This window comes from Triturus cristatus, chromosome 1_1 (assembly GCF_964204655.1).
Source record: "Triturus cristatus chromosome 1_1, aTriCri1.1, whole genome shotgun sequence".
NCBI lineage: Eukaryota > Metazoa > Chordata > Amphibia > Caudata > Salamandridae > Triturus > Triturus cristatus.
Window position 1 is genome coordinate 625,112,856 of NC_140579.1, and position 13,529 is coordinate 625,126,384.

Here is a 13,529-nt window from a genome sequence, read left to right on the forward strand (position 1 = left end):
ACTAAACCAATGTGAGTTGGACTTACAATAGTTGCACCATGGTTTCTTTTGGCCATCTTTCTTTTTATCCTTTTTGGGACCACCCTCCCCCTGAGCCTTTTGGGGGCCTGGTGAAGACTTCTGGTCTTTTTGTTTCTGATCATTACCCTTCTGGTCTGCCTTTTTCTGATCACCGCCCTGGTTCTGGTTTTTCTGCTTAACTCTAGTCCTGACCCATCTATCTGCCTTCTTTCCCAATTCTTGGGGAGAAGTCAGATCAGAATCAATCAGGTGTTGATGCAGTAGCTGGTTTTGACAGTTGTTAAGGATTTGCTCTCTCATGATCAAATTATACAATCCTGTATAGTCCTTAACCTTACTTCCCACTAGCCAGCCTTCCAGAGCCTTAGTGGCACAATCTACAAAGTCAGTCCAGTCCTGAGTCTGTGTCTTCTGGGTATCCCTGAACAACAACCTGTATTGTTCAGTGGTTAGGCCAAACCCATCAATTAGAGCACTCTTCAGGACAGTGTAATTATCTGCATCCTCATCACTAACTGTGAGGAGCTTGTCTCTGCCTTTCTCAGAGAAGGAGAGCCACAAGATAGCTGCCCACTGACTTTGGGGTACCTGCTGTACTTTGCAAGCTCTCTCCAAAGCAGTTATCCATTTGTGGATGTCATCCCCACACTTGTAGGGAGGGACAATCTTGCTCAGGTTTCTATTATCATAGTGCCTGTCTCTATCCTTAGGGATATTGCTGCCACCAGTGGGTTCTGACCCACTTAACTTTTGCTCTCTAGCCAGAGCAAGCTTCTCTTTGGCAAGGGCAAGTTCTTCCCTCTGAATCCTCAGATTAGCTTCCCTCATTCTGGCTTCATGCTCCTTTCTCTCAGAGGAAGTCATTCCCCTGTGAGAGGAAACACTAGAGATGCTAGAGACATGGGAGTGGATGGATTCCCTTGAAGGGGATCTGTCCCTCCCGCTTCTCTGGTTAAGCCCACTTGGGGGTCTGTATGGGGGGACCCCATGCAAACTCCCATGTAAGCTTAGGTTAGCCTGGCTAAGTCTTCCTACTTGGCCCTGGCTGTCTACCTCTTCATCTGAAGCCCCATCTGACTCCTCTGTGGTGGGTAGACCCTTATCTACAGCTATGGCACCATACTTGGCAGCTCTTTCAGCATCATAGGCCTCCAGAAGCTCCACTAGCTGTCTAAGGGTAGGGTTGGAACCCTGTTTTAATCTCCTGGAGGTACACAGTTGTCTCATCTCCTGGAAAGTGAATGCATCATATCTAGAGGGAACCTGTCTAGGATTCTCCTCTCCTGAGGGAGCATCAGTGTGATCTCCATTCAGGGACATGATTCTAGTGAGGGTGTGGTGTGTGCACCTACCTACACTAGTTGTATCTACTAAACCTCTCTAGTAGTTGTAGTCAGGGTGTGTTACTCCCTTCAACCTACAACCACTAAGTCCAGTAGGACGTAAGTATTATAATCTATGTTATATGTACCTAAACAATATCTGTGTGATCTTTCAATTTAGTATCTCAAGATTACAATGGTATTACAACAGCAAGCTCAGATCCCAACCGCTGCTCACCAATGTGAGAAGTTGGCCTGATGTATGATGTCACTAGTTCTAGTGTACACCTTATATCAGTCCAAATACCCTTATGGTGATTGGTTGTAAAGTCAACCTTATAGACCAGCTATCCTAGTGGTAGCATGGACAAGAGCAGTCTTAAGCTAAACTCTGAATGGCATGTGAAGCCAGCTGTGATACCATATATAATCCCTTGAATACCAAATGAAAGGACACCACAACAGATATATATATAAAATAAAGTGTATTTATTCTAGTCAAACCCTCAGCACTCTTTATGAGATTAGAGGTAAGTACAACACAGTCTTATTTATGCATACATTAAGTCACACAGGTAAGTAATACAGTTAGGCCCTAGGGGCCACGCAAACCATATACTAAGTAAGTGGTATAAGGACCACTGTCACGGAAATAGGATAGGCCTAGGCCTAGGGAATCGCTGGGGCTACACTACACTAGCAACAGGTAGGAAGTGGGAGGCCCACGGGATTCGGGTGCAGAGTGGAAACACTCACGCGTAATGCGTAAAAGTCAATAGAATCACTAGCAGTTAGAAATAAGCAGTTTTAAGACACTTCTGGTATAGCTAGAAAGTCGAGACTCGGAAACTAGACCCTAGGATAGTCACTACCCTTGTGAGCACCGAAGTACCCGAGTTACCTAGCCCACAGGCTGCGGGTGCATAGGTGTGAACTTGCGTCGGGTTTCGTCGTGGACTTCTATGGATGCCTGAAGGAAAGTTGCTGACAGGCAGTCAGTGCAGAGTGTCCGGTGGATCCCAAGGCTGGGATCAAAAGGAGAGGAGACCTGCAAGCAGAAGGGACAGAGTCAAGGTCACTAGCCAGTGACCACGTGGAACCAGGAAGGAACCAGGCGATGTCGTGAAGATTGCAGGTGAAGGTGAAGCTTGTCGCTGCAGCCACGAGGACCAGGAAATGTCGAGGACGACCAGGACCAGGAGGCGAGCTGTCCCACGAAGGCTCTTGCAGTCGGCGGCGTCGAAGTTGGACTAGGACTCACCAAGCCTTGGCAAGCGGAAACCACAAAGAACGGAGGACTTGCTTCTGGTGCAGACCAGGAAGGTCTGGGGTGCTTCTCCTTGGCAGAGAAGCGGGAGCCAGTCTGGAGGAGCCAAACCAGCGCTGAAGATTTCAGGGTGCGTCGTCTCAAAGGCCACTAGCCAGCGGGCAAGCAACCGGACAGACGCGGCAAGCAGGAAAATGCAGAAGGGCCCTACGCAGGACTCGTGGAGTGTGGGGGGCTGATCTTCGGTGCAGATGGTGCTTGGGGTTGGGGCTTCTCAATCCCCGGTGCACAACTTCGAGGGTGCCTCAGAAGCTGCGCTTGAAGATACTAGCCACCTTTCCCAGGTAGCCGGTCCCACGTCTCTCGGCGCCTCCACGGATCTCAGCACGGCTGTGGATGTGGATCAGGGTCGGAGAAGTCTGGAAGTCAAGGCTCTGGTCGGGCTCTGCAGTCGGTCCCTCGTAGAACTTTAGCAAAGCAAAGGGTAGTCTCTTGATGGTGCCTGTTTGCACAGGGTAGCCACTCCTTGGCCACAAGGGAGATTCTTCAGTCTTCTTCTTTCGTCGAATGTCGAAGGTCCAGAGTTTCTGTTCAAGTTGCAGGTTCAGGATAATCTAAAGTCTTGAGGCCCAACTCCCACTCTTATACTAATCTGGGGGGCTGGGATACCTGCTAGGTCACGCCTTATGGGTGGGACCTGGGAGGGGGGTGGTTACACCCCCTTCCCTTTGTCCAGTTTCGCGCCAGGACTGGGGCTGGAGTGCCCCAGCACCGGTTTGAACTGGACTATGCACGGGACACCTTGTGTGCCCCAGGCATGTCTCATTCTATTCATCCCTCCCTGCCCCAATACACTAAGGCCTGTCTGGGGTGGTGCTCGCACCTCCCAAGGCAGGAAACCTATTGTCCAAGCCTCCCTTGCCGGGATCACTCCCAGCAGCAGGAGGTCAGACTCGTGTCTGTGGCAGCAGCATCCATTTTGTGATGCTGGGGCTCTGGTTAACTTTAACCGGGTAAGTAGGTTACAACATGTCTTCTCCCTCTAGAAGGGAGGGATAATATCCTCATCCCCAGAAATGGGATGGGGGTATTATTCCAAAGTGTTAGACACCTTACACGACATGTTTTGATAAAGCCAAACCATAGTTACCATAACCGTTTAAGATTATAAGGCACTTTAAGAGTATATGGTAGGCTATACCATAGAACAGCTATAAGGACATGGTTCCGAAAGCTGCAGACAGGCTCAGCTCATGCTAGAGCACCATCTCACATGTTACCAAGCACTCTGCCTTCAGGATTGTTAAGGCCTGCCATAGGAGTGGCTGATAGGTACACATGTGTCTATATGTAAGTTAGGTATAGGAATACTACACCTAAGCAAGGGGTGATTACACGACCTTGCCCCAGCTGAGTGATCAGCCAGTTGTGTCATAATGGAAGGCCAGGCCAGGGGTGGCATAATACAGGCTGCAGCCCCTGGTAGGCCTAGGGTACACCTATGCCCTGGGTACCTAGGGTACACTGTACAGGGGCCAATAAGGTGATCCTATTCCAATGGGTTATGCACCTAAAGTACATAGTATCAATTTAGAGAGAACAGCAGGGCTGTGGGTCTGATTAGCAGGCCCACAGCCACATCTAAGTCAAAAACCAGTAAAGCAAAAGCAAAAAGTGGGGGTGAACATAGAAAGCAGACCCTACTCTCCACAGAGACAATGACTAATAGTTGTGTAACTACACTTTTCAAGTGAAAAGGGACATTTTCAAAATGGGTACATGTTAAATATGGTGAATAAAACAAATATTGATTCCAAAATATCATGTGACATAAATACGTAGTCAAAAATATCACCACTGCAAAAAAATAGTGGAACAGAATATCAAATTTCAGAATGCATGTTTTATTGTATGCAATATGGAAATGAAGACAATTGTTGTAATTAATATTGTGTACGTTAGTATACTTGTAATAAACATTGCTTTTGTTAAATAAATATAAATATATATATATATTCACTGAAAAAACCATAGGTTTCAGGGGTGTTATAGTTAGCTGGACTTTTCACTTGTACAAAACCATTGAAATTCCCCCGTTATAGTTAGTTCAGCTAACTATAACTCGCCCGCAATGCACTGCTGATGACGTCACATATTACATCACTCATGACATGGTCAGTGACATCACTCATGACATCACTGATGACATCTCAAATGACATCACTGATGACATCACTGATGACATCATCCAGTGAATGTCTGTTTTTCTGAAAATTAAATATGTTTTATATATGTATATCTAAACAATGATGGAAGAATAAATGGGTATATAAGTGTCTAAATGGATGATTTGTTTTTGAAAAATTGATTGTGTAACTGACTGATTAAGTGTATCATAGTGAATATATGGCTTAGTGAGTAATGTTTAAATATGTAAATATCTGTATCAGTCTCTCACTTTGTGTATAAGTGGCTGCATGGGTTGGTGACTAGCTACATGGGTGTCTATATAGGTTATTAGTTGGTTTTTTGAGTATCAGTCTGAGTGTCTGCATGGTTCGGTGGGGGGTATTACGTAGTGCATAGGTGCATGAATGAGTGACTCACTGTTTGTATGTGTTGAAGACAGCATGTGTGCAGGACTGTATGGGTGGATGAGTGTGTGTATGGGTGTGTTAGTGAGTGAATGACTGTCTCAATAGTGTCTTTATGAGTAACTACATATGTTTTAAACTAGTATATGTGACTATTGGTGTATATAAGTGAGTATATGTGAGAGTGAGAGATTGAAAGAGTTCCTGTATGAATAAGTATGTGTTTCTATAAGTGATTGTTTAAAAGACTAAGTATGTGTAAGTTTCCGTAGAAGTAAGTGTGGTGGTGTGTGTATAACTGTATATGCAAGTAAATGTATGTTTGATTCTTTATTAGCATGAGTGACTATGTGTGTGAGTAACTCTATGGATGGGTGGCATTGTGTAACAGGATGTATAGGTGTAAGAGTACATATGATGAGTGAGTACATGTATGAGTGACTGTATAGGACTGTTGGTGAATGAGTGGATGTGTATGTGGATCTTAGAATTACTGAAGAGGTTGTTGTAACTGGTATTGGTATGTCCATTGTTTTGAACATTTTAGTCTCTATTTTTGAATGTGTGTATCAAAGGTTATATTAGGGTGAGAGGAGGTCTGCCACTCTATCACAAGGATGATGTCATCAGTGATGTCATCAGTGATGTCATTTGAGATGTCATCAGTGATGTCATGAGTGATGTCACTGACCATGTCATGAGTGATGTAATATGTGACGTCATCAGCAGTGCATTGCGGGCGCGCGAGTTATAGTTAGCTGAACTAACTATAACGGGGGAATTTCAATGGTTTTGTACAAGTGAAAAGTCCAGCTAACTATAACACCCCTGAAACCTATGGTTTTTTCAGTGAATTTCTGAGGTTTCTTAAATGCTAATTCCTAACTATAACGTGCCTGAAACCTATGGTTTTTTCTGTGAATTTCAAAGGTTTTTTAAATGCTAATTTCTAACTATGCCTACAGAGATAGGACATGTGAAGAAAGAAGAAAAAATGCACAGAAAGAAAAAAAAGAAGTGCAGAAAGAAGCAACAGAAGTCCTCAAAGACGAAGAAAAGTGCAGGAAGAAGGATAACGTGCAGAAAGAACAAAAAGAAGAGCAGAAAGAATCCTTGTTGCAAAATCATCCTGTACCCTCAACTTTTTCAGACGGATACTGGTGGTAACTGAGTCTGACTAACCAGTCCTAGAGCCAGTGCCATGTTAAAAGACACTTAGAATACAGTGAAAACACCTACATACACTAGGGAACATTATGCGTTGGGGTCCCCCTGTGATTAGCATGACCTCCTCTGTAAGCCCCTAGTATATAATAGGGCAGGGGGATTAAAACTACCTCTTAAAACAGGCCACAGGGCGTTTTTGCACACGTTAACTCAGGCCCCGTCCCCTCCCTTCACCACTGTGTAAACACGCCCTGTGTCCGTTTTTAGTTGGGAGATTAAGTTCATTTGAATCCTGAGGGTCCCTAGGGTCCAACTAGCCCACTAGGTACCTCCAGTAAGTGCCACAGAGCTGCGTTGCAGAGAGGTGTAAAAAGTGGCACGGCCTGGACCACCTCTCTGCAATGCAGCTCAGTGGCGCTTACTGGGAGCACTTGGTGGGCTAGTTAGCCCCCAGGGGCCCTCAGTATTGAAGGGAAATTATATCCCCAATTTAAAACGTGCCATAGTGCGTGTTTGCACACGTCACCTCAGGCCCCGTCCCCTCCCTTCACCACTGTGTAAACGCGCCCTGTGGCTGTTCTAAGTTGAGAGATTAAGTCCCCTTGAACCCTAAGGGTCCCTAGGGTCAAACTAGACCACTAGGTACCTCCAGTAAGCGCCATAGAGCTGCGTTGCAGAGAGGTGTAAAAAGGGGCTTGGCCTCAGAACACCTGTCTGCAGCGCAGCTCCCTGGCGCATACTGGAGATGCCTGTTGGGCTAGTTGGCCCTCAGGGACCCTCAGTATTGAAGAGGAATTAATTGCCCAACTTACAACTCGCCAGGGGGCGCGTTTGCAGAGTGCTGCAAGGAGGGGGCGTGGCCTCCGGCACGATGCCAGTCTTTTATTTATTTTAATTTTTTAAGAAGGGGGGCTGTGTGGTTCCCCTTCTTATTCTAATTTATTGGCCCTGATGACCCCATCCCCCAGGGCCTGTCTCCTAATTATTTTTTTTTTACCCCAATCCCCAGGGCCGGCCACTGTTTTTTATTATTTTAAAAAAATATATATTTATAGACACACCTAGGACATGCTGGACAAACCGTACGTACCTATCACCATGACGATTTACGTGATATTCATTAAAAGGCGACTATGCATACAATGAATCCACGTGGAATGTATTTACACCACTAGTGAAGCTCTGACATGTCTGATGCCCTACCGTGCCTAATCCCGGTAGACACCCTTGTCGTTTATTTATACAAACATGGGTAGCTATTGACGGGCACATTTAATACACATGCACACCAAGCCATTCAAAGGGGATTTGACAAAAATTCGACCAAAACTAACCTCACGGTTAATAAAACACACATCCACTGCCGGATGTGTAATACTTTTTATTTTACTCTCTGGAAAGGGGACGAACATCACTTGAGAGTCACAGCGCGCTCCTGGCAGAGCCCAATGCTGTGTTACACCCACCATTGCCTGCCGAGTGCCACACACCTCTGTGTTGTATTCCACCAGCTAGTGCATATGCTATGACACTCTCTAGCCCATGTGCACTGTAACACCACCCGCGGAATATGTCATGCCACACTTGTCTTCGCACGGGTTATATTGCCCCATCTAATGTGCCTTCCTCGATGCCTATGTTATAACGCACAGTGCTATGCCAATACATATTACAATCTGGGATCCATATCTTTGTCACAGTGCATATGCAACGTTACACTCCCCAGCACATATTTTATATTACAACTTTAGAGACTAGTTAGGTTACACAACACTGCCCTGTGCATATTACACTCCAAGGCGCATATCGCTTAGCACGCGCTAGTGCCTGTGCTATCTCGCGCTCTCCAATGAATCTGTCATTGCGCACAATGTATTGCATATTATATTTCACGCCCGGTTCATCTTATATCACACTTTTTGGTGCATAGTTTATACCATACACTATATCTAGTTTTCATTTTCAATCGTGCTCTCAGGACTATGTTCTATATAACACTGTGTTCACCTACCCTTTTCACGTGCAGTACATTTTGCGATAGGGGGTGGAGGGTCAGGGGGTGTTTCTGCCAAGTGAGCCCGGAGTCACAGTCGCAAACGTCCTCTTCTTCCAGAATAAAAGTGAGATTATGCTGCATACTTGTTCATATTTTAAGTAGTTCGCACAGACACACGTTTTAAAAACAATACAGTTCCTAATACCCGCCTTCTCTGAACAGTTAGCTTGCTGCCCCATCCCCCTCCTCCCTATCCTCTGTTGTGTGAATCCATGGACTAGCCTCCTCCCTCCTGCCATGCATGGTCTGATGTGCTGCCACTGCCCTCAATTTAGTATGATGTACCAGTCCACTCCTCCTGCCCTCCATTGCTCAATTCGATGCCCCATCATTGACCTCCTGCTTAAACTCTGTGCTTAGCTTGCTGCCCCTATTCTCCTTCCCCCTGCCCTCCGATGTCTTTGTGCATGCCCCTGCTCCATCCTTTTTGCCCACCATGTTCCATGGACCTGCCACTCCTATCTACTCTGAGTGTTCTGTTGAGCTGCCACTCCCCTCCCACCTGCCTAGCATTGTCAGATGACTGTAACCTGTCCCTGCCACCTCCACCCTGCCTGTCCACATGCCATGCCCCTATCCTCTTCCTCCTGTCCTACATGGTCCATTGTACTGCCACACCCTTCTGCCCTCCCTCGTCTGTTGTGCTGCAACTGCTCCTCCTGCCTGCCCCGTGCAGTCTGTTGTGAGGCCCCTTCCCCTGAACTTTCTTGTCTGTGCACAGGTCCTGACCCTCCCTTCTATTCTCCATCGTCCTTTGTGCATGCCCCTGCACCCTCCTTCTTGCCCATCATAGCCATTGTGCTGCCACTAACCCTCCCACTTGCCATGCATGGTCTTCTGTGCTGTCATGGCCCCTCCCACCTTCCCTGTGTGGTCAGTTAGCAGCCCCTGACCCCCTCCCATCTTCCCTCCATGGTCTGTGTGTATGCCATCACAGTCTCACTGTTGCTCTTCATGGTGTGTCTTGCTTCTAGTGCCCATCCTGCCTGACCTCCATGGCTATCTTGCTGCTCCTGCCCTGCCCCCGTGCCCCCAGCCCTCTGTTTACATGTGCAGATCCCTACTCCCTCCCTCCTGGCTTGTCTGTTCCATTGTAATGCCCCTGATCCGTCCCTCCTGCCCTTTATGGTCTGTTATGCTGCAGCTTTCTCTCCTGTCTGTCCATTATGGTCAGCGAGCTACCATTGCCTCTTGCCCCTCTGTTCTCTGTTGTCCATGTGCATGGTCCTGTCCCCTCCCTCTTGCTTTCTATGGATTGTTGTGCTGCACTCCCGTCCCGCATGCCCTGTGTGGTGTATTGTGCTGCTGCAAACCCTGATGCCTGCCCTGCAGGGTCAGTTTGGTGCACCTCTCCATGTCCCTCCTGTCCTCTGTTATCCAAGTCCATGTCCCTACCCCATTTCCTTCCATGATCCAATGTACCATACTTGCGAACATTTTGAACTTGGTAAGAGGGAGATTTTGAAAAAAACTGGGGTATTGATTTTCCCCTTTGAGTTACATTGAAAAAGAGGAGATTGTAGACAAGAGACAGATCAAATAAAGCCCATTTGAGCTTAAAAACATTGGACGTTTCCTGGCTGAATCGGGTCTGTTGGCATGTATGGTTGTACTACCATTGCCTCTTCCTTCTGCCCACAATGGTCTATTACATTGCCACAGCCTCTCTTGCAAGTCCTGTATTGTTGGTTTGTTGCCCCTGCCCCCCTTTCCACTGCCCTCCATAGTCTGTTGTGCTGCCATGGCCCTTCCTGCCTGCTCAGTGTGGTTAAATTGTTGCCTTTGCACCCTCCCACCTGCCTTCAATTTTCAGAGTCCGTGCCCCTGGCCTCTGCCTCTCAACAGTATCCTAATGAACAACTAGATTGCTAACATTCTATATTTATTACAAAAGTGTGGAACGCCTGACGTCATCTTGATGTAATCAAAACTGTAATTTCCTTTAGAAATTACATATATGAGAGGGTCTTATTGGCATCAAAATTATGGTTAGTGCTCTAAAAGACTAAAATAAGGACATATTTTCTGAGTTTTCAAATAGCGACAAAGCACTTTTAAATTATTTGTTATCTTTATGTTTTTTTATCCAGTTGACCACTTGATTAAATGTTGCACTTAGGGGAGAGGATGTGGTGTTACTTCCAGAACTGCAGACTTTGCAACTGGGGAACCAGGTTGGAGTTTCTGCTTCAGCTCGACATTCTGTGATTCTGGTCAAATCACTTAGTCTCCCCATGTCTACAACCAAAATGAATTTGTTCTTGTGTGATGTAACCAATGCTCATGTAAAGCACTCCAATACCTGACAAGTCTGCACTATATAACACTGCAAAAACACAAAATAATAAGTGTTTTGCACACTTCTGTCATTGGGCTATATTTGGGCTACATCTGGGTGATTTTGGGCTACATTTGGGCTCTTTTGTCTCCGGTGGCCATCTTGGGAGATTTATTTGTTATGAAGTTTCCTAATTTCCTCATGTACTGCAGTCTCCTCAGTAGGAAATGCTTTCAGTTTTTTACTTTGATTCCATCATAAAGGTATTCAGATATGTCACACATTTGCCATAAATTCTGAAAGTTAGCACTCTAGTTGCTCATTAGATCACTGTACTAAAACTACTGTTCACCATGGAAGTCTGCTCCTGGTATTAAAAGTGCATGTTTCAGTCTGCATGTCAGAATTTTTTAATGAAATAGAAGAGGATTTGAGAAGTCACTCAAAATGTGCCCTCATTTTCTTTCTTCAGCATTAATCATAATTTCTATGGCAAAATGAACCCCCTCATTGTGTTCCTTTTTAAATTAAATGTTTTAAGTGTTACCAGTTTATTCCAATCAAGATGGCTTCAGGTGTGCCATACTTTTGTCATAATGAAGACAGTAAGCGCTCTAGTTGTTTTTAAGAACACTCTGGGACAGTCTGTCATTGGGCTATACTTGGGCTACATCTGGGTGATATTTGGGCTACATTTGGGCTCTTTTGTCTCTGGTGGCCATCTTGGGAGACTTATTTGTTATGAAGTTTCCTAATTTCCTCATTTACTGCAGTCTCCTCAGTAGGAAATACTTTCAGTTTTTTACTTTGATTCCATCAAGAAGGCATTCAGATGTGTCACACATTTGCCATAAATTCAGAATGTTAGCACTCTTTTTGCTCATTAGATCACTGTAGTAAAGCTACTGCTCACCAGGGAAAACTGCTGCTGGTATTGAAAGTGCATGTTTCAGTCTGCATGTGAGAATTTTTTAATGAAATAGAAGAGGATTTGAGAAGTCACTCAAAATGTGCCCTAATTTTTCTTTCTGCAGCACTAATCATACTTTTTATGGAAAAATGAACCCCCTCATTTTGTTCCTTTTTAAATTAAATGTTTTAAGAGTTACCACTTTAATCCAAGCAAGATGGCTTCAGGTGTGCCATACGTTTATCATAAGTAGGACTGTTAGCGCTCTAGTTGTTCTTTGGAACACTCTGGGAAGCTGCAGTAGAACACAAAGGAATCAACTGACAGTCTCTGCCCTTGTTGGATGTACATGTTTTACTGAGAATGTCAGACTTCATTCCCACATGACTGAGAAAGAGAATGTGAATTTACAGAAAATGAGCTCTCAGTTTAGCTTATAGCTCACCTTCGAAACCTCTGTGGAAAAAGCATGAGAAAATATTTTTCTCTCAATCATGATATCCCAGCAGAAGGCTTTTTCACATGGTGAAATCACCTTAGAACATACCACAATTCCTAAAATGAGTATGGTACCATCAACAAATGATTTATAATGTAACTGAAGTCTTAAAACCTTCTATTAACTGCAATGCTTTTTAATGAGGTGCTATCATGTATATTGGTCCCAAGATGGCTGCCAACACTTCTTGGATGAAGTGCTGACAGCCAATCAGATCTCAGGATGAGATGTGTGGTTAGGCTCCGCCCACATATATATATGATTTTACTTTTGATTTTCTCAGGAACTACTGAACAGATTGACACCAGACCTGCAAAAGGCACTTCCCTGAGCTGAGGACTACCTCTCTGCCAAATTTCAAGTAATTCAGTTCAGCCGTTCGGGCTGTACCTTGGACTAAATGTCCCTATGGAAAAATGCATGGGGAAAACGCGTTTTGGGACCCCCCTTTTTTCTCAGCCCCCGCTTGACGAATCCCCCCGAGACTTTCAGGGTAGGAGCGGAGCGGAGCGCCCCACCTATTTTGAAAATTTCGCGAGGATTCGTCAACCGGCGCCAAAGTTATTCCAAATAGAATTTTGCGCATTTCCTATGGAAACACGGTCCTAACTATAACTATCTACTGGCGACCGCCAGTAGATAATATTATCTACTGGCGGTCGATAGTTATAGTTACAACCTAGTTTCCATAGGAAATCTGAAAATTCTATTTTGAATAACTTTGGCGCCGGTTGACTTATGTTCGTGAAATTTTCAAAACTAATGGGGCGCTCCGCTCAGCTCCTACCCTGACAGTCTCGGGGTGATTCGTCAAGTGGGGGCTGAGAAAAAAGGGGGGTCCCAAAACGCGTTTTCCCCATGCATTTTCCCATAGGACCTTTAGTCGAAGGTACAGCCCGAACGGCTGAACAGAATTACTTGAAATTTGGCAAAGAGGTAGTCCTCAGGTCAGGCATGTGCCTTTTGCATATATGGTGTAAATCCGTTCAGTAGTTCCTGTGAAAATCAAAAGTAAAATCATATTCATATCTGGGCGGAGCCTAACCACACATCTCATTGTGAGATCTGATTGGCTGTCAGCACTTCATCCAAGAAGTGTTGGCAGCCATCTTGGGACCAATATACATGATAGCACCTCATTAAAAAGCATTGCAGTTAATAGAAGGTTTTAAGACTTTAGTTACATTATAAATCATTTGTTGATGGTACCATACTCATTTTAGGAATTGTGGTATGTTCTAAGGTGATTTTACCATGTGAAAAAGCCTTCTGCTGGGATATCATGAATCATGTTTGAGAGAAAGCTATTTTCACATGCTTTTCCCACAGAGGTTTGGAAGGTGATCTATAAGCTAAACTGAGAGCATATTTTCTGTAAATTCACATTATCTTTCTCCGTCATGTGAGAATGAAGT